This window comes from Adiantum capillus-veneris, chromosome 20 (assembly GCF_014529385.1).
Source record: "Adiantum capillus-veneris isolate H3 chromosome 20, ASM1452938v2, whole genome shotgun sequence".
Classification (NCBI taxonomy): domain Eukaryota; kingdom Viridiplantae; phylum Streptophyta; class Polypodiopsida; order Polypodiales; family Pteridaceae; genus Adiantum; species Adiantum capillus-veneris.
The window spans coordinates 30748125-30771034 of NC_140950.1; the positions used below are offsets into that span (position 1 = coordinate 30748125).

General features: G+C 42.0%; 1 protein-coding gene across 17 annotated transcripts in view; it reads left to right on the top strand.

Moving 5' to 3' along the window:
- Positions 1-22910, top strand: part of LOC147432311 (uncharacterized) — a 141347-nt gene that overhangs the window by 113238 nt on the left and 5199 nt on the right. For 4 of the 17 annotated variants that reach the window (XR_015185538.1, XR_015185533.1, XR_015185535.1 and 1 more), the window contains 2 exons: positions 20669-20852; positions 21023-21145. The exons of 6 other annotated variants lie outside the window; for them this stretch is intronic. The gene's annotated coding sequence lies outside the window, so the exon portion shown is untranslated. Of the gene's footprint in view, positions 1-20516; positions 20853-20936; positions 21146-22910 lie in introns of those variants that run through there. 7 more of the 17 variants (XR_015185540.1, XR_015185539.1, XR_015185542.1 and 4 more) reach the window with 7 other exon arrangements.

Sequence of the window (22910 nt, forward strand, 5' to 3'; positions counted from 1 at the left end):
TCATGTACATCTGCATTAGTAATAGGCTGATGTATAACATTTTCAGAAACCACCATAGGCTATACATTTGCCTCGTTGGAACTTACATTCATATTTCCACCCCTAAAAAAGAGGCAACAAAGTGTCATAAATGTCTCGTGAGCTTACATTACTGTCTCTAGTACATGAGAGCAAGGGCTGAACAAAATCTTCCACAAACACTATATCTCGGGTAACCAGAATACGTTTTTTTTTTGTAGATGATACAACCTATAACCTTTGCTTTCAGCACTATAACCAACAAAAATACATTTGACACCCTTATCATCCAATTTATGCGCAGTGTTTGTGGCACCAAAACATATGCCAAACAGCGAAAAACACGCATGTGCTCAATAGAAGGCTTTCTATCTTGCCATGCTTCATATGGAGTAATAGACTGCAAAGATTTTGTAGGACACTTGTTTAGTACATAAGTGGCACACATGATGGCCTCAAGCTAAAAAGAATGCGGCAAAGCTTGATTTTTAACCATACATTGTGCCATTTTCGTAAGTGACCTGTTTTTTCTCTTAGCAACACCATTTTGCTGAGGTGTATAAGGCACTGTACATTGGTGTTTTATCCCACGACCAGCGAGAAATGCATTGAATTCATGAGACATATACTCCCCCCCTCGATAGAAACGAAGGGTGCCCATAGTACATTTTGAGACATTTTCAACCATAGCCACAAATTGTTTGAAGCACATAAAAACTTCGGACTTCGCTCTAAGAGAAAATACCCATGCAAGCCTAGAGTAATCATCAATGAAAGTCATGAAGTAAAGGTAATTGCCCCAGGACGGAGTTTGCATGGGCCCACAAACATCACTATGCACAGCTGCAACCTGCATGTGGCCCGAACTGAACCATCCTTTGGGAAACTTAGAACGTTGCATCTTACCCAAAATACAGCTTTCACAAACATGTTTGACAGGTGCTTCAAGAGGCGGCAAAGAAGCAACCATATCAGATTTCTGCAGACGTAGCAAACTGGTAAACTTCAGATGACCAAAACGTGCATGCGAAAGTTTTGCATCTGAAATAGCCCTTGAATCTGCAACCGCATTTGCAAAATTTTATCTACACTTGTCATGCAAAGTGAGCTTATAGAGCCCACGGCACAAAAGGCCAGATGCAAGAATTTCATCACCAAAACTGAGAGCATGTTTGACTACAAGTCCAAGTCTAGCAAGTGCGGATATAGACAAGAGATTCTTCTTGATCGCAGGTACATAAAGTGCATAAACAAGTGTGAAAGAACTACCATTAGCAGCATAAGCACAATCTTTCCAACTCCTTGAACTCGATAAGATGCATTGTTGGCACAAGTGACATAATTCCTATGAGAGACAAACTCGAGAGAGGTAAACAATTCAGGATGTGAGGTAATGTTCTTTGTAGCACCACTATCGAAATACCACACATGTGAATCTGCAGCAACTGACAAGCATGCATCATGGCAACAGGATTGTAAGTGGACTCTATACTAAAGCCCATTCTGCATCGACATTATGATCACAGTCTCCTTTCACACAAGACTCAACAATGGTTGCATTTGTAGTGGAACCAACATTTGCAGTGGAACCACCCTCTTTCTTCTTAGCCTCTTTGGCCTTCAACTTAGGACATTGCTTGATCAAGTGATCATCAGCTTTACAATAATGTCAACGCATCTTCTTTTTGCCCTTATCACCAGAATTCCAAACGAAGTGCTGCAAGCAGAAGCATTGGGAACAGAAGTTGTGACACTCGCAGCAAAACCATAAGAAGTGGCTGTATTGCTATGACCACCCTTTCTTTGAGAATCAATAAAAGCCTGTTCAACTGCACCTTGTCTAGTCCAATTGTGCATAATGCATCAAACTTGACAAGTTTGGATTTCCTTGGGTTATAAGTCTCCAAGTACTAGCAAAAATCTGGTAAGAAATGTGGGAAGGCATCAAGAACAGTCTGCACGAGGGAACTGTGTGAAATGACTTCACCTGCAGAAATAAGTTGCTCATTGATATCCTTGACACTAGCAAGAAAAGTTTCCATATCATCTTCCTCATGCATAATCTTCGACTCCAGCTCTTTATGCAACAAAGCAATTTTAGCCTCATTGTGGCTTGCATAAAGACCTGCTAGAATCCCAAGCCTGTTTTGTAGATTTTGTTGACAAATGTGAGGAACAATTGTGCGCTTCACAGACAACGTAATCAATGCATGAGCTTGCGCATCCTTTACATCCCAACGAGCTTGTTCTGTCGTAGGCAAAACAACTTTAATAGCAGCAAGACTTGCAACATCCTTAACATCGCCTACATCCTCAGAACCAAGACGTACATCAATGCCCTGCACAATATTCCAGACGCCCTTTGACACAAGAACGTGTTGCATCATATAAGCCCACATAGGATAATTGTCTCCATCCAACCTGTCCTCAGCAGCAAGCATCTTGAACACATCCGTGTTGTTGTCAGCCATGGTAAATGTTGCACCTGATGTGAAAATTGCCCAAAAAGAGGAGAAACAGAACGGAAACAACACGTGCTATATAGCACAAACTGTAGAAGACTGTAAGGCACTTGTTATGCAAAAAACGGCACTGATAGAAATTCTACACAAAATGATGAAATTTCCTGTGTAGACCTGTCTGTAGTGGAAATGGAGGCCGAAATGAGTCCGAATCAGAAATCTGAGCAGACTTCGCTCTACGAGCTTATCCAAAATATTAGTTGATCATTGAACGCTCACCAAACCTTACTGTAATCGGAGAATGTGAGCAAGCGTGTGCTGGAGCAGTTGGCAATTAAGTCCGGAAGGACGTAACCTGCTCTGATACCAATTGTTGGAATTAGGGTTGCACAGAAACACACACAGCTTGGAGAAGACGAAGGAAGCTCAAGGCACACAATAGAGAGTGTCTTACTTAGTGTGCAATGGAAAGATAGATAGCCTTAGAGTGATGGACGTATATACAATGCTCCGAGGAAAAAAACTCCTAAAGAGGGAAAAAATGCCCCGGTGGTCCTAGTGTGTTCACAGACATCACTACCACATGTATATGGTAACAAAGAGAGCCAACCATAGCACCAAATAGCCAAAAACTCCCATCGGAAGTGTTGCCTTGCTGCGGGGGCGAAAGCCATGCACCTGCTGCTGTTGTTGCCAACTCCGTCGATGACGAGGTCTAGGACCACCGGCCAGCTTCCCTGCAAAACAGCCTCCACCAGGCCCCCCAATCATGAAGGCATGCATAGAGCCGGGTAGATCTAAACAATATCCTAGACCCCTGTTCCCCTCTCGACACGCACCTTCACATCACCTTACTTGTACATGCTCGTGATACACTATCATTTACCATTCATCTTCTTCTCTTCTTTTAGAAGAGATGCTTTCATACCAATAAGTTAAGTGGTTGGCATGTTTGTAAGTGACAATATGATCATAGCTAGGTGACAATGACTTCAACATCAGAATTATGTTTGTATTTTCATCTACATTGAGAGAAACTCTTGCCACTTGAGTCATAAAATTTGCATATGATTGAGAGGACATGGAAGAGGCAATTTTTTTCCATTTCAAAATGTAAAAATCCACTATTATCGCAAACTTTGAGCTCTTGGCATGCACATCCAACAAGGTGTCTAGTTGATCTCAACGCTCTTAGCATTCTCACACCCATTAACACGATGAATGTATGTGTCATCAAGTTGAAGCTTGATGACAACTTTAGCATGAATGCCCTTTTCTTCCCAAGTAGTGTCAGCAGTTTGATTTATTTCCTTGCTATCAATGATAGCCCATAAAAAAAATTTCATCGTCAACATCAATTTATATATGCTCTTCCATGTATGAAATCCATGTGTTGTTGGAGTTCCAAAGTTCTAAGACGCCATTGCTGCTTGCATGTGCTAAATGAAAGCAATTTGAACCCATGGACTATGGGAAAGGACCATTGACAAAGGGAAAAACACGCACAATATCGAAATATTTAGATTGTGTGCACCAATAGGCGGAGCAATATAGAGCGCCTGTATGTCATAGATGCCGTCCATGTTGATCATACCATTTGTAGGAGTGTTAAGTTGAGAAGAGAAGGCTAAAGATAGTTTATCTACCAACAAAAAGAGACTTCAGCGAGAGCTAGATTAGACCTCAGCGAGAGCTAGATTAGACCTCATGACTAAGTAACACATAGCATAAAAGAAGGGGGGGGGGGGGGGGGGGGGGGTTAAGGGGATCGAGGATAGGGAAGTTCGCACATGAAATTCGGGGAGATCGCAACCGTTGATGAACACTTAAAAAACTAAACCCGGCTACGAATTAAACCTGGTCAAAAATTAAACCGGGACAATGCTTATATTGTAAAGTTGCACATGGATACAACATGTGTGTGTGGGTGAAGTGACTAGCCCATGCGTCAGAAAACTCGGGCTACGAGCGAGGTATTGGGTTCAAAACCGGACGATGAACGACGCGATTTTTTGCTTTGTCCGGGTTCGTTTTGCCTTGGGATCCCGCCTTAGACTTCCCAACGTCACTTAGTGTTGTGGCTGGACCAAGCAAAATTTGGGTTAGCAATGATGGGCCTAATTATTCAAACATGCCAACCTATGCCATGAGTAGCACCTCTGTCTATTCACAAAGATCATGAGGAAGGTCATCGCATACTTATTTTTTCATAAGAATGCCATGGATGTGATAGAGAAGACATTCAAGATGCCTTTGAATGCAAGGTGATTGGTGGGGTTGCTTATATAACCAATCAAAGCACATGATGGTAGCTTGCACGTTAGGGGACAGAAAGCTACAACACGTGAAAATGCATAATGAATAAGTAATAATGAGGGCGTGGGGATGTTGACTTTTATATAGCTTATCTATACTACCGAGATCTCTCTCATATACGTAGGGTTCTCATACCATGCTGATAATTTAAGGATCAATTGGAGAGAAAGAAACAAAACTCAAGAGACTCCACATATGCAGCTCCATCGCTTGCATCATCACCATTGAACGTGGTTAGTCTCCCCCGTCCGTTGCATTGGTGCGCAACCTCATTGACGTCCTGTAGCTTGTTCTGGACAATGCATCGCATTGCAAAAATATATGTCGCTCTTCTCGTGCTTTTCGACGCATGATAGTGCTCTCTCTCTCTCTCTCTCTCTCTTTTTTGACTTCAAACCCACCAAAGCCATAGAAGGCATCTACCAAGATACCCTTTAATCAACCTCAATCCAAAATTGGCACGGCCTACTCGAGCAGAACAAGATCCACGACACTAAGTGACACGGAAAGCGAGTAAGGGGATCGACGACGAAGAAGTGTGGCGGGCATTTCGAGGGAGGTGGGAGCGCCCAAAAAATAGGGGCTCGGGTGAGGAGCTTGGAATAGAACCCGCGACCTCACGCGCCAATGCTTTATGAAGCATGAGCTAACCATTACGCCCGCCCGCACACGTTTGAAAGCATAGCCATTTTGCATGATGTTATAAACGATAAACCTGGATTACTGAGAACTAAACCCGGACAGGCCCCATGTCCGAGTTTAGTTTTAATAAGAGATCTACAGCGAGCATTGCCTCGATGGTTGCACGTGGACTTCTCATCCATTGATCCCCCCTCCTCCCCCCCCCCCCCCCCTCGCTCTCCCTCTTAAATGCTCCGTGTCATTTAGTCATGAGGCAACAAGATGGTTTAGATTATGATAGATGGTATTTATAAATGTGGAGAGACGTATATTTCATAAGCAATGATGCCATATAGGTATGAAGTGATCAATAATATCACATGGATAAGCTAGTTGTAGAGGGGCTTTCCATAGAGTCATAGCTAGGCCTATACATTAGAGTTGAGTTTAATGCCTTAACGAAAGCATCATAAACATTAAACCATAATCTTTTCCAAAAAATTGCATGCTTTTCTTCATCAGCAAAAATTGTTTTCTTAGTCTCCTCAAGAGTTGAAGAAGGCTTGGATACCATGGTGAGATCTTCCCTAATGATCGTGGTAGACCATATGTGGGTTGCAACATACTTGAAACTCTACTCTTACTTGCTCCTCTTCACCTCTATTAGATGGAAATTTTGCAGATTCATCTCCACTTTGATGCTAAGGAGATCTCTTAATATCATTTTCTCACTCTAGATTACAGCATGCACCACAAGCTGGCGATCGACCTCAAAACTTGGTCGTTTACAACAAACGCTTGCCTTGTTCCACTCCACTATGCAAGGCCGTGCGCTGAGTGTGTACAACTTTCGATATTAACAAGTGAAAGGGTCACGGTGGCTTTCTAAAAAGATAAGAAAGTGTTATAGTCTTCAAGGTTGAATTTAACTAGAATCGGTGTTCGAGAAAGAATTGTCTCAGCTTAGCTTTGAGTCAGTTGAAAATCGAGAGTAATTGGTTGCAAACCATGGTAAGGGGAAAAAAACGATGGAATATGTAAAAAAAATTAGTTCAAAAATCTTATAAATTAATGCTAGTCTTTTCGATTCATTTTTTTTGTGATGAGGAAGAAATTCGATCAACGATCGCTTAATAAAAAATACTTTTTCGAATATTGATTAGAATCAACTTATAGAATGAAAAAAAGTTATGCCATGTGAGGCTACGAAATAAAATGTGAAATAAAAAGAACTCATCAATGTGTGTGTGCAAAGTTAAGCCTCACTTTAACATTCTAAAACAATAGAATCAAGACATGTCAAATGTGAAATGAAGAGTGAAATAAAAAGATCCATGTACTGCTTTAAAGCTCAAATAACATTTAAGGTATGTCTCAATCATCACTGAAAACAATGAACGTATACCTAACCCAACACTCCTCCAGGGCTTCTCTTAAAAAGCCAAAAAAAATAGTGAGCAGCAACCTGCACCTATCGCCATCTTCCATCCCCATGACAACATGCCAATTGTCCTCTTTTGTGTCAAGCCGCGTCAATTAGCTTCCATCTGATGCCACCTATCGTCGCCCACCATCGGAAATCGCTACCTTTTTCGTTTCTAATCACCAAGCCCAAATCTTCAAAGATTCTTATCAATGTAAACATTTGGGCTACCTATTTGGACATCAACTTCGGCATGCTCATTGGATCTTTTTTGGCTTTCTAAAAGAAGTCTTAGAGGAAAGTTGGGTTAGTCATACTTTCAATGTTTTCGGTGATGAATGAAACTTACCTTAAATATTATTTCAATTTTAAAACAGTAAATGGATCTTTCTATTTCACCTTTCATTTCACATTCATATACTGACATGTCTTGACTTTTCTTGCATTCTATTGTTTTAGAATGTTAAAGTAAAGCTTTATCTTGCATAATTACAGTAACTTCTATAGATTCAATCGTTGCATATTGGGTCGATTCAACACCTATTAATTAATTAGCGCAAAAGATTTTGTGAACTCCTTAACTCGTGAACACCTGACTTTGACGGGATGCACACGGCATCCTCCACCCCTGCCTTCCTGACTCTGCGTGCTTGCCTGTCAGCGTGGTCAAGATCTCTCGTCGCACCATCTCGCTGCCTACTGGGGGCGATGCACCCTGCGTACGGGGCCATGCATATCGACTGTAGCTCCGCGTAGCGATCCTCACGGCCTGCAACACAGGGGACGCAACACAGCACAGCGCCAACATGCACCTACGTTTGTGTCAAAAAGAGAGACAAGGCGAGAGACGAAGGCAAAGCCCGCCTGCGCGCGATTGTCGTGCCTGCCATGTCTCTAAGTTGCTCTCCTCAGGTCCTGTTCCTCGCGCCTACCACTCTCAATACGGACGTTGCCGCCATGGTGCGCTGGTAGGCTACACAGGATGAAAAAAATCGTCCTTCGCCGCCCTCCCCATGCACTGCAGCTCTTGCTCCTCGCGTCAGCAAATCTCACTCCATTCCTCTCTCTCATAGCCTCCCCTCCACGTGGCGTGCTCCCGTTTTTTTCCTTGCCAGACATCGGAGCATCGTCTCACACTCTATTTAATTTGTGCTGCTTACAAAATTGGGGGGACATATTTGATGAGTTTTTTTAATTTCACATTTCATTTCATAGCTTCACACAGTTTGACTTTTCTTGCATTCTATAAATTAAATCTAGTCAATATTTGAGAAAGTCTCTTTGATTAAGAGGTCGTCAACTGAGTTTCCTCTTCACAAAGAAGCGAACCGAAAATATTAGCATAAATTAAAAATTTGCAAGAATTTTGGACTATTTTCTCACATGTTTCATTGTTTTTCTTACCTTTACCATGATTTGCAACCGAGTAGTCTTGATTTTCAACCAGCTTAAGACTAAACTGAGGCAATCCTTTTCCGAACACTAATTCCAATTTTATTAAACTCAACCTAATGACTTTATCGCTGTCTTATTTTTTTAAGAAAGCCATCGTGACCCTTTCACTTGTTTTGTAAAACTCACAAGTGTGAGTGGTTGTTTTCACCAAAACACAAGCATACTCTCTAGACACAAGCATATATGCAGAGGATGTCCGTAAAAGCAAGAAACTATCAATTTTTGTTCTTCCAATAGGGGGCCTTTCTAGAATGTGTTTTTTCTCCAAATGACCTCGCGAGGAGAATCGCCTAGACTGTAGTACCGGCTTCGAGGCTTTCTTTTGCACGTAGCTTGCTTTCACGATTTTCCAAGCCGTGCGACCCTAGCGAAAGGGTATTTATTGGCTTGCCAACTGCGGGGGGCGGGGGCTTTCTACAATCTTCATTTTCTCCAAGTGACCTAGCAAGAGCTTTTTTTAAGAAATAACGCATAAGTAGGGAGAGACATCACCACTCACACCATCCCCCCTTCTCGCGCGGGCTGAAGTCGCACTTTCCAAATGGAGTGTATATCTCAGGCCGCTATCCTCGGTCATGTCTTAGGTGGTAGAGCTTGGGCAGAGCGGTGCTACAACGAGAGGAAGGATGTCTAAACTCTAAGAAGCAAGTCACACATACACGCGGGTGGCCTTTGCAGCTTGTTGTGCAACCAATTAGCATGCAAGCCTGCTCAAACCATGATGTGGGCGAGACAAGGACGGGATGGGGAGGATTCCCAACATCTTTGAAACAGTAGCAGCCATGACCTGGCAAGCCAATGCAAAGCGACGCTTCGGTTTTCACCTTGTTTGACCTAGTAGCAAGTAAAAATCCATAAAAAGTTGTAGCTAATCATAGTATGTGGTAGGTAGTGACAATCGATATAGAAAGATGGTTGAAAGAGGATTTTAGATGATTGGTTAATACTCAAGCCTAAAAACCAGGTGGTAGCTTGTCCAAGACACAAATATCAAGTCCACCTAGTCATGCTTTTGCCCAGTCATGGTCATCACTTAGTTACAAAAACAAACTAATGATCATGAGTCCTTGGCCCAAATTTTGGGAGAGAATATCCCATTTGATGATCTAATATATGTATGTACTCTATACTATTGAATGATCAAATAGTGTTCGATGTCCAGTCAACTGATTTCAATGGTTGGAAATGGTAGGTTGCTAGTATGGATGGATCCCCGTGATTGCCCATGTTGTATACAATAAGCTACCACCCTTGCTTAACACTATAAAAAGAGGTCTTTTTCCACGAGCCAATGCATCATACCTGAGGAAATGCCTCAATGAATCATCCTCCCTACCTCCCCATATATATCCACTTAGCCAAGGATTTTCTTCCCACTGGCAACCGGCCCTTGGATCAGTCCTTGATCCCTAGGGTTGCCCTTGGCATGACATTACTCACCCCTTGGAGAAGTGTTTTTGTCCTCAAAAACAAAAGTGGGAAACTTCTTCATAAGAAGACTAATGTTTTTCCAAGTGGCATCTTCTTGAAGTCGATCTTTCCACGTGACTAATGCTTGTCAATGTACATGATGACGCATATGTAAATCATGATACTCTAAGATTCATTCAAGTTCATGCGGTTGGATAGGAGGTTAAAAAAAATCAACCAAAATTTGTTGATCAATGACGTTTTCCTCCCCATGCAAGCGTTTACCTAGACAACTTACATGAAATATCGGATGAATACGAGAGTGTGGTGCTAGTGAGAGTTTGTAGGCTCGATCACCAACTCCGGCCCTTTAGTATTTTGAAAGGTCCATAGTAGCTCGGAGATAATTTAGGTGTTGTCCCAATCTTCAGACTTGAATGCTCTGGCACACGCGAAAATACCTCCCGCATCAGCGTACTTCTTTTAATGATCCTGCTCTTGTCGAACATTTTGACGAGCGCGTTTCAGCATATGCATATGGTCTTGGATGAAATCCTTGACTTGTTGGAGTTTTTTAGTTGCCAAACCCACCGTACCTTGGTGACCCACGTTGAAAACCATACATTAGCATGAAAGGACTAAATCCAGTCGTACATTCTTAGCACTGTTGTAAGCCAACTCAAATAAAAATAGATAGATGGTCTTCCTAGTGTGATTGCTTTTTGCTAACATATGCTCGTAGCTTATCCTCTAGCACTTGATAGACTCGTTCAATCTGACCATTTGTTTTAGGATATTCTGTTGTACTGAGGTTGATTTGTATACCCAATCGTTTAAAAACAACCCTCCAAAAGTGACAGTTAAAGTTGGGATCACGATCACTCACAATGTTACTTGGCAACCCATACAACTTGTATAGATTTTCCATAAATAAATTTAGTTAATTCTGGAGTCTTAATTATTAACTTGGCTGGAATAAACTTGCATAGTTTAGTCAACCGGTTACGACCACCCATATCGAGTCATGACCTTTTAGAGTGGTTGTGTTATGAGCGCGTAGAGAGCTAGAAGAGAGAAAGTGGAGGCTCTCACAATGTACAAGAACTTGGGACTTGATGATAAGCTTAATCTTGATTACAAGACTTAATACTTTATTAAGAGAGCTAGATACAAGACTTGGATTACATGACTTGAGTACAAGACACGGCTTGATTGCAAGGACAAGACTTGAACGTAAGACAAGAACTAGAAGAGGGATTTCCTCATAGGAGCCTCACAACTGGTGCTGGCAAGACTGAGGGGCTAGTGACCCAAGACCCCTATTTATACTAGTGCTTGAGGAGGTTACTTGAGGAGGTTAGGACTTTCTAGGTTTTTCTTGAAGAGGTTAGAATCTTCGAAAACCTTCTTGATCCTTCTAGTTCTTCTAGAACCTTCTAGATCCTTCTTCAACTTGCTAGAGCTTTCCAAAAAGTTCTAGATTCTGTCGAAATCTTCTCCATGCTTCTAGAAACTTCTAGAATCTCCTTGCTACTTTTTACAACCTTCTAGAATCTTCTAGATTCTTCTAGAGACTTCTAGTGATGATATAGGCGATGACACAAGCAATGATGCAAGCACGACTGACTCTCAAGCATCCATGACATTACCACCTCCTCTAGCGACGAGTTCCACGAGAGGCAGTGGTGTTCCTTGACTGGGGCTTCCATGGATGCTGTTGATGGAACTCTTGGACTTTGAGAGTTGCATGCTGAAAATTGTGTGCTGGTTCCCAGGTTCGTTCACTGACATCATAGCCTTTCCAATGCACCAAGTATTGTAACCTGCCATGCGAAACTCAAGAATCTAGGAGTTTCTCGACCTCATATCCGTCATGTCCTTGAATCTCAACTGGAGGAGGTGGTTGTAGGGCTCTTCCTGGGATCTTAGATGTGTGACAAGGTTCTAGGAATGAGACATGAAAGACCGGATGCATTTTCATGACTGAAGACAATCGAAGTCGATAGGTGACTGGATTGACTTGACGGATGATTTTAAACGGCCCAAGCCTTCGATAATCAAGCTTTTGACAGGGACGAGATGAACGCAGATCACGCCGGAGGAGCCACACTTTATCCCCTTCTTTGTATTTTGGATGTTGCATGTGATGGAGATCTTCACTTTCCTTATACTTGGATTTAGCTTCTTTGATATGAATTGTAAATTCTTTGTGAATTGCAAATAATTATTGTGTAAGATGAATATCAGTTGGATTCTTGACTTGATGGTGTATGTGGATATCCTATTTGGGATGTTGACCATAATTAGCAAAAAGTGGAGTGTGACGGGTGGAGGCATGAAAACTGTTGTTATAGAAGAATTCTGCTATCGGTAGGAGTTCGACCCAATTATCCTGGTGATAATTGATAGTACAACGGAGATACTTCCAAAACTTGATTTACTCTCTCTGTTTGTCCATCATTTTGTGGGTGATTGGCAGAGAAGAAATTAATTTGTACTCCGAGTAGCTTGAATAATCTTTTCCAAAAGCTAGAGATGAATTGTAGGCCTCGATCAGAAACTATGCCATCCGGTAATCTATGGTAACGATAGATATTTTGTAGAAAGAGTTTGGCCGTACCTTCGCTGGTGATGGTTTTAGTGGTTGGAGTCAAATCCTTGTGACAAGGGCAGCTCTACAATGAAATCCATGGAGGTGGATGACCATGGTTTGCTTGGAATGGGCAAGGGATGGAGTAACCCATGAGGACGATGACGACGGGCCTATGATCTATTGCAAGTGTCACAAGTGCCTACATACTTCTTGACAAGCTTCCACATTTGAGGCCACCAAAAGTCACGGGAGAGAAGCTCAATTGTCTTATTAACCCCAAAATGCCCTGCTGAAGTCCCTTATAGTAAATTAGTCCATCAATTTCTTGAAAGTCCTCATTAACCTCTTGTCCTTGTAGTTGTTCTCTAATATTCTAAGCAAGTGTGTCTTTGGCAATTTTTGTCTTCACCTTAGAAAGAAAAGTAGAATCTTCAGGAGCTTGGCTCATGGTGGCGTTTAGCTTAAGCTGCTCAGGTTTCAAAATCACTAACTCTTGTCGATCAAATGTTGCGTCGCCCTCTCTAGGTGCAAGGTAGGATCTTCTTGATAAGGCATCTGGCTTACCTGTTGTTGACGGCCAGGTCTATAAGAGATAAGAAAATCAAACCTTGATAGGATACCACTCCACCTGGTTTGGTGACGATTCAAGACCATGGATGCCATGAAGTATTCCAAATTCTTGTGATCTGTATAGACAGTGATCTTATGAGGAGCTCCTTCAAGTAGGTGACACCAAGTGTCTAAGTAGTCGATGATTGCTAAGAGCTCTTTGTCATGGATTTTATAATTGATTTCTCCTTCTGAGAACTTGTGGGAATGAAAAGCCATTGGATGTACTCGACCATCCTCTCCTACTTGGGATAGAATAGCACCAAGGGCAAAATCTGAAGCCTCTGTTTCTAGGATGAAAGGCTTTGTAGGATCTACGTGAATTAGAATGGGTGCGGTCATGAAAGCTTACTTGAGAGTCTAAAATGCTTTCGTGGCCTCTGAGTCCTAAACAAACTTATTATGGTTTGTCAACCTTGTGAGTGCTGTAACCACCTTGGAGTATCCCTGTATAAAGATACGATAAAAATGTGCAAATCTGAGGAAACATTGAACATCTCTTACCGAGGTGGGTGTCTCCCAATCAAGGATGGTTTGAACCTTCTTTGGATCCATGGAAATTCCCTTTTCAGGAATTACATAACCAATAAATTCCACCTTAGATTGATGAAAAGAGCACTTCTCCAACTTTGTATAGAACCGTGATGCACGAAGCTTTTCAAGCACTAATCGTACATGGTGCTCATGCTCTTCTTGATCCTTGGAAAATATCAAGATATCATCCAAACATATTACCACAAAATAATCCAAATACTCCCGAAAGATATCGTTCATTAAATGTTGAAAAACAATTGGGGCTTTGTGAGGCCAAACGGCATGATGGTAGATTTAAAGTGGCCATACCTTGTGTGAAAGACTGTCTTCCATTCATCACCTTCTTTGATTCTGACTAGGTTGTAATCACCACGAAGGTCTATTTTTGTAAATATTCGTGCCTTGCCAAGGCGCTCAAGAAGCTTTGGGATCAAGGGAAGGGGATAGCGATTCTTGACGGTGATCTTGTTCAGGCCCCTATAATCCACGCACATCTAGAGAGTTTCGTCCTTCTTTTTTACAAAGAGTATTGGAGCTCTTGCTGGGGACTTTGAATGCCGTATGAACCCCTTAGCAAGATTCTCATCAATATTTTTTTGTAATTCTACCAATTCATCTTGAGATAGCTTGTATATTGGGCCAAAAGAGGGTTGGGTTCCCTCTTGAAGCTCTATAGCACAATCATAGGGTCGATACTCCGGTAAGAGATCTGCATTCTTCTTCTCAAAAACATCATTGTAATCTTGATATTGATGTGGCAATGCCTCCATGATGTTTGTTGTCAACCTGTCGGTTGGTGTTGCAAATATCAGGAAAGTTGTGTACTTTTTGGTTGCACGCATGAAGACCTTGGCTCCAAGATATATAGGCCTATTATGCCTTCCCTTCTTCTTTTGGACTTTTCATGGTTCAATTCTCCGAGCCCTCCAATCGATGTTAGCATTATGTAATTCAAGCCACGATAGCCCAATAACAACTGGACTGCTTGGGCTTTGTATAATATTGAACGCTATTCTTGAAACATGCTCCTTTCAATGTTACTTCCATGGGGCGAGTTTCATACCCGACATCCCCTAAAGCGAGGGGATGACCATCAATGACCTTTACAGTTTCTTGATTAGACTTCACCACAAGTGGTATGCCTTGTTCTTTTGCAAATTCTTTGTCCATGAAGCACGTTGTTGCCCCTGAATCTAGTAATTCTTCACAATCCATGTGCCTACCCGGCATATGGATCTTGACTGGTAGCATAAAACTTGAAACTGAATCAGCGGGAAGAAAGAGACCTTTTTTTGCTTGTCTTTTGTCTAACCGATCGGTCAGTATTGGGGTTGGATGTCCATGTTTTCCGAACACATTGAGGCCATTGCACCATGAACCTTCATCCTTCTCTTCCTTGGACACTGTTGTGCTCTCCGCAATACATACATAAGCCATTAATGCGTCGCCTTTGCTTCTCCTTGGCTGAGAGAGGTTGAAACCGTGCTGAATCAATTTGCATGGGCTCAATGCTTGATTCATGGCCTTGTTGAGGTGTGTAGCCATTATGTGTCATTTTTGTTTGGGGTCGCAATGGTGCCCCAAGATGCCTCTCTTGTCTCCTCTCAAATAGACGATTATCATATTCTATTGCTTAAGAGATGAACTCGCTTAGTGTGTGAACCTTTGGCATAGTCAATAAAAGATCTTTTACTTCATCCTTTAATCCCCCCCAAAATTGGCTAATGAAATATTCCTCATGCCAAGTCAGATCACAAGTGAGCTGTTGAAATTCGGATGCATAGACGGATGCATAAGCAGGTCTTGATCCTTGGCGGAGAATTCTATGTTTGTTTTCAGCAACCCTTGCTCTATCAGTATCCCCAAATGTTGCAATGAACTCCCGCACAAAAGCTTCAAAGTCATGAAGGAGAGGAGATTCTTTTTCAAGTAAGGGAGCAAACCAAGAGAGAGCCGTACCCGAGAAGAGGGTCCCATCAAGGCCTACTTGAGAAGCATCATCTGGATAACGCTCTTGTTGCATTTGAATGAAGAGACGCACTGTTTGAGAAAACCTCTAAACTTTGATCTAGTCCCATCAAATTTTTGAGGCATGTTGACCTTTGGCTCCTTCTTATGTTGTTGAGAATAGTTGGATCTTGCAGCTTGTGATTGATGTGTGCTTGTCTCTTGAAGCTCTTGAATTTGACGTTGAAGATCTTGCAACGCCGATCCCAAGATTAGGGGTTTCCCTACTTGAATTTGAGCGTTACTCTCGCGAAGTTCTTGTAACTGATCTTGGATGCTTTGCAATGCGTTGATGACACCTTCCATCGTCGGCTCCATGATGGCTTGAGAAGATTAAGAGATGGTAGTCTTGCCAAACTGTTATGAGCGCGTATGGAGCTAGAAGAGAGAAAGTGGAGGTGCTCACAATGTACAAGAACTTGGGAGTTGATGATAAGCTTAATCTTGATTACAAGACTTAATACTTTTTTAAGAGAGCTAGATACAAGACTTGGATTACATGACTTGAGTACAAGACAAGGCTTGATTGCGAGGACAAGACTTGAACATAAGACAAGAACTAGAAGCGGGATTTCCTCATAGGAGCCTCACAACTGGTGTTGGCAAGACTGAGGGGCTTGTGGCCGAAGACCCCTATTTATACTAGTGCTTGATGAGGTTACTTGAGGAGGTTAGGACTTTCTAGGTTCTTCTTGAGGAGGTTAGAATCTTCCAGAACCTTCTTGAGCCTTCTAGCTCTTCTAGAACCTTCTAGATCCTTCTTCAACTTTCTAGAGCTTTCCAGAAACTTCTAGATTCTTTCGAAATCTTCTCTATGCTTCTAGAAACTTATAGAATCTCCTTGATACTTTTTAGAACCTTCTAGAATCTTCTAGATCCTTCTAGATTTTTCTAGAGCCTTCTAGTGATGATGTAGGCGATGACACAGGCGATGATGCAAGCAGTAACTGACTTCAAGCATCCATGACAAGTTGATGAATCCACAATGAAATCCATAGAGAAACTTTCCCATTTACCATTAGGAATCTCTAATGGATGTAAGAGACCTCTTGCTTTCAAGCGCTCTGCTTTGTTAACTTGACATTTTTTGCAATGCAAGACATAGTCTTGGATATAGCCATGTAAACCTGGCCCCTAAAATTATTGTCGTATAAGAGCATAAGTCTTTTTAATGCCAGGGTGCCCTGCACTTGGACTATCGTGACATTCATAAAGAATTTGGCACCGAACGTCTGCGTCTATCATTACACAAACTCTCTCCTTGTGGAGTAGGTACCCATTATCGATGGAAAAATTCTTCCATCTCTATAGTTCATCACTCAATAGAGGAGAACTGGGTGTGGATGTTAATGATACACTGCCAACATTGGAGTGAGAAGGATCCCTCATTTTCACATGGCTTGACACTTTGGAGTATGCATCATCATACTCATATTTTCCCTTTAGAGAATCCAAAACCTCACTTAAAAATTCCGTGAGCAAAAGAGAGTTGATCTCACATATCCGATTAGGAGTGCCAGTCACCACGTTGTATCTTCCTTTACAATACTCAGCTCTGCATCATACTCCTGAAGAATCTTAGCCCACCTGGCCTTTCAACCCTTCAAGTCAGTTTGTTGTGTAAATTATTTTATGCTTTCATGGTCAAACACGATCTCAAACTGCACTCCATACAAATAATGCTGCCATGTCTTCAAGACACACATTATTGCATAAAGTTTGTGTTCATAAGCAGAGTAATTTTAATTTGCAGAATCAAGCTTCTTTCTTTCAAATGCAAGTAGCCTCCCCTCCTATAGAAGGACCACTCCAATAGCACGATTACTAGCATCCATTTCCAAAAAAAATGGCTTCAAAGGATCCATAATAGCTAGAATAGGAGCCGTACTTAATGCATCCTTGAGAGTATCTAACTTTGTTGTTGACTCGCACCCCATTGAAAGATTTTCCCCTTGCGTTTGAGCTCGTCCATCATCGACATAGCAATGTGAGCATACTTTTTTACAAAGCTTTGATAAAAATCTGCAAATCCCAAGAAATTCTATAACTCTTCCAGATTTTTGGGAGAAGACCACCCCTGGATAGCATTCACTTTGGATTGATCCATGTGTAGCCCATCAGTTGATATGACATGTCCGATCCTAGATAGTGAATTTCCTCCTTGAGAAAATCACACTTTGAATCTTTGGCATGTAACTTGTTTTCTCGTAGCAATTCCAACTTGCCTTAAATGTTGCAAGTGCTCTTCTTCAAAGGCAAAATACATGAGAATGTCATCAAGAAAGACGATAACAATCTTGCCCAAATACGGTCTCAAGAGACTAGTCATCCATTAGCATCATGAAGATAGCAGGTACATTGGTTAACCCAAAGGGTATAACCAAAAACTCGTAATGTCCAAACCTTGTTTATAAGGAAATTTTAAATATAACAGCAAGTCGAGTGCGTACTTGGTGATATCCCGACCGCAAGTCTATCTTAGTAAAAATACGAGCATGAGTGAGTTTGTCAAACAACTCATCGACTCGTGGTAATGGGTACTTGTTCTTAACAGTTACTGTATTCAAACCACAATAGTCAACGTATATGCGCATGCTACCATCCTTTTTCTTCACCAATAGGATAGGACAAGCCATGGTGGCGAACTAAGTTGAATAACCCCTCTACTGAGATAGTTGGCAAGATTACGTTTCACGTCAATAGCCTCAAAATGGCTCATTTTGTAGGGTGGTTTGCTAGCTGGTTTACTGCCTGCAACAATGTCTATGCCATGTTGCATAGATCGTGTCGACGGTAATCCTAGTGGTAAATCATTAGGAAAAACAAATTCCATTAACAAATTTCTTAATTGACTAGCAACTTTTTCTTGTTGAGGAGAGAGAGTAGTAGCCATTGTTGGGAGAGAAGAGAGAGAAGCATGCGGTGTTGAGGAATTTTCAATAGAATCAACATTTGAAAGAAAATGACACGAAGAGTAACATAATAAACCTTCTTCTATTGCATTATCAAAAGTGATCTTCATAAGCTCTGTTGTACATGTGAGCGATGAGGAAGGCACATCCTTCTCTCTTAATAATAACACATATACGCCATGGGATTCAAACATCAAACTGTTGTGCTTGTAGCTACGATTATGCGATGGATTTTTGTATGGAACACTTATCCCAAAGCTGACCAATTTCTGTCCGCTTCATTAGAGGACAAAAATTATTTTCCAAATACACTCTCAAAGGCTACCCAAGTCTATGGTATGATGTTCTTCTCCTTGAGAGACATCCACCATTTATAGGTCTTGCCTTCCAATGTCAGACTTGTCTGCACTGCCCTAACTACATTTGGAGTACACCAAAGCTCGTGAATTCCTTCCCACTTGCTAAGAAAAATATTCACTGCATCCTTATTGTGCTCTCTTTCCAACAAACAGTCCACCTCATTTTGAGTGAGAGAGTGTAGAGAATCCGGAGTAGGATCTTGTTCCTGACTAAGAGGACCTTGTCCCTGATCAGCTACGTGCTCTTGGCTTATCAACAGAGCCCTTGGCTTGATGTTGCATAAACTGTACTACTAAAGTGGATAGTTTACTAACATTATCATTTAAAGGAGCAAAATTCTTTTCCATCATATACATACGTGCTTGAAGTGCTCAAAATTCTTGAATATTTAGAAATTCTCATCTCCTCCTGTAGCTTTGCGGGTACCCTCTGTGAGAGTATCCGACCGCGAGCCATCATTGGGAAGATCGGACGTACGGTGCTCGAAATCAAAAGTTATATTGATGTCGGAATCCATGGTGACTAAGTGCAGTGCTAGTAAGAGAAAGAAGAGTACTCTGAATCAAGAAGCTCATAGCCGTACTATGCACTACAGATGCTAGTAATAAGCCATGCTAATTCCTTCGTCAATTCGCAAACATTTTTGCCGATGAATCTCCCTTCAAGCTTGTTGTCAATGAAATAATATTGCTTACTTGTTGTTTGAAACCGGCCCGCCTTGTAGAACTTGCTTAAATATATAGGCTATGGGGACGGTTTCAAATCGCAAGCCTTCTCTTAAATTCTTGTAAACCTTCTTGAATTCCCGCTAGCTTGGCAAATTTTGCGAATTTCCAATTTTTTTGCATGCTAAGAATGTTTTGAAATTCTGATCTTGCATTATCGGTTGCTTCTCCCAAACACGGCAACTTGCTGAATTACCGAGGTCAGAGGTCGACTGAATGAGGGGGGGTTGGCCGGTGGGTATCCTCCCTTGTCTTAATTTGTTTCTCCCAAAGGCCAAAGGCCTTTGGGCGTTGCAGTGGGAAAAAGAGCCTCTGAATGGCTATGGCGACACGGTAGCCTACAAGATAGACACACACACACACACACACACACACACACACACACACACAGAGAGAGAGAGAGAGAGAGAGAGAGAGAGAGAGAGAGAGAGAGAGAGAGAGAGAGAGAGAGAGAGAGAGAGAGAGAGAGAGAGAGAGCGAGCGCTAGAGCTTTCACTTGGTGTGATGCTTCACGACGTGTGCGTCTGTTTCGAGTCTTTGTCCCCTACACAACGCAAAGCTACAAAGCCATTGCCCACGCGATGTGGGGGTCGTCGACACGAGGTCCTCCCCCTTCTGAAGCGGCCATGCACACGGCCCTTCTCGGCTTTGTTGTGTCCACGGTCTTTTGCATGTGCATGCACACAAGCCTCTGTAGAAGACCACTCCTCCCTTTTTGCCCAAAATAGGCTAGCTCTGATACTAGTATGATGCCCCTAGGAACTGCCTAAATGAATCGTCCTCGCTACCTCCCTATATATATCCACTTGGCAAGATTCCCTTCCCATTGGAAACCTGCCCTTGGCCTAGTCCTTGACCCCCAAGGTTGCCCTCGGCATGACATCGATATCCACCTCCTACTAATTGTATGTGTTATTAGCTTCGGTTGTCTAAGATACCAAGTACGTTCTACCTTGAGAGTGGAGGGGTGAACAATGCCATCACCTCGTATCAAGTTGGGAATCCAAGTTTTTGGCTCCCTCCATTGTCTAATTTTTATTGTTTCTCTACTTTCATTTACTATATGTTAGGTTCAGCCAGCCATGTATATGTGAGCCTTTATAAGGCACCAAGAAAATCTAATTGAACTCTCTTTCTGATTGTGTCAATTTGAGAACCGTATCCTCTCTCCTCTCGTTCTTATCTACTGCACACACACTCATCTCTAGCCTGTTCTGTGGCAGTTTTTGGGATAGCATATCAAAATGTTGCCCTTTTTTGTGGCCCTATAGTCTCAGGCAGGTGATTTTGGCCAGTCAAAGGCGAGCCCAAGGTTGGCGAGGTTCCCAAGGGATGGCACCCTGTTATCAAAACACTGGCAGACCTAGGCGGCAAGAAGCTGCGAACGTTTTGATACGCTACATCAAGGTAATGGAAGGGTTTGCTTAGCAAGACGCTGCATGTTGGAGGTTGGTTTTCCTCACACCTGCATTTTGTGACATTGTCCGACAGTAGCTATCCACGGTTGCAGTGGGCAAAGTTAGTCAACGAGCAACTTTTCAAAACGCTGCCTTAGGGCTTTTTGTGGTGTGTTGCAGAGGTATACACAAAGCTTCTCAAAACGCTGCCTTAGGGATTTTGTGGTTTGGCAATGGTGGGCAATAAAGTCAGGAAAGGTCATATTTCTAGCAACACATTGAAAAGCAAGTTTTTCGACAGAGGTTTGATTACTCTCTTTGCAAGCCAATTAAAGTTGATTTTAATCTCTTTTTTTTTTTTTTGGCAAAACTCACAAATGTGAAACCCCATTTTGTTTAGTGTCCCAATCTCATGAGGTTAACGGGTAAACCTAAACCAGAGGTTGGCTAGGCTAAACCAAAAACTCCAGGGTATGGGCGTAAACTAGAAACCAAGGGTTTGGGCATAAACTAGAAACCCCTTGTGTTGGTAGCTTGAACCCTGGGCGTAAACCTGAAATCCTTGGTTGTGAGAAAACCTAAACTCACGGTTGAGGAGTATATCAAAAACTCCTTGTGTCATGAGCGTGAAAAACTTTGTTTAAGGATATGCCAAGTTTCGTTGAAGAGGATCCCTGTTAGGCTCAGCCCAACTTGGGCGGCCATGTATATGTGAATATGTATGAGCCTATGTCAGGCACCAAGAAAATCTAGTTCAACTCTCTTTTTGATCGTGTGCATTCGAGAACCTTATCCTTTCTCGTCTTGTTCTCATCTACTGCACGAGCTCATCTCCAGCCATGGCATTGGGCTGGCTCCACCCGCCATAGCCATCGTTGCCCAACACTATATGATCTTTTTCCTTTAAAATAGCAATATTCACAAAAAGTGAGTGTCATTTTATATCTCCGAAAAGAATTACATGAAAGCCCTACTCAAAACCGAGCGAGAGGACATCAACAAGTCCAAATTCTAGACGACCTTACAACCTAATCTGGGAGCCACCATTACTTTGTTGTTATTTTATCTTAGAATCAATGCAGTTAGGACGTCCTTATGCTTACGTGAAGGATTACTTTAGGGGAATCTCACGTAAGTATGGTATGTTTGGGAGAGGAGTGATAATGAAAATGGTAAATTTGAGAGAACATCCTTTCTTTCTTTTTTTGAAACTCACAATCGTGAGTAGATTATATTAGCAACCCAAAAGAATTACAATTACTAGTCATGCTTGTGTCGAGCCATGACGTCTTCTAGCAAACATTAGTACATTGACTAATAGAGTGGCCACCCCACAGCGAAGGTAGAACATTAGGCTGGCTAAGGATTAAGCACTTATCCGAGTGGGACAAGGAATTGAATTGATATCCGAGAGAACGTTATGATAACATTGCTTAGCCCTATATCATCAATGCAACAAGTAGATCATGGTAATCTAAACAATGCAAGGTGAAGGGTCTACATTTTGGGAAGTCCAAAGGTTCCCAATTGTGTTCCCGATGTGGACTGCCTATGTTGATAATGATGATTTGGGCTATGAGATATCAATGCACCATGGGCGACTAACAACAAGCCAAATTTATAGGACGATTGTACACCTCAATTCAGACGAGAGTCTAGACACTATATTTTTGACTTTTTGACCTCCTGCAATAACTAGAGGAAAGGTTGTCTCTTATCTAGGGGATGGTTGAAGCACCCACTGCCTTTATATGAGAAAGTACAGGAGACCCTTGGACTCATTCACATTTGGAGCAAGCATATTGAGCTCGGACTATTCTTTTAGAAGGCCCCCTAATATCAGCTATAGATGGTCTATGGGGGAGCTCTCTGGCATAGGTATGTGCCTACAATCTTGGTTTGGGAATTCATAAGAGAAAATCTGGCAAGATACCCATTTGAGAAAGGAAAAGGTGAACACAAAATGGGAATGGGTGGACACAGGTTCTGGCCAGGCGACCACTTAGAGAGGAGAGGTGTTAGCCGAGATAAAAGCCGGGCCATAACATGCATATTTCTTCTTTCAAGG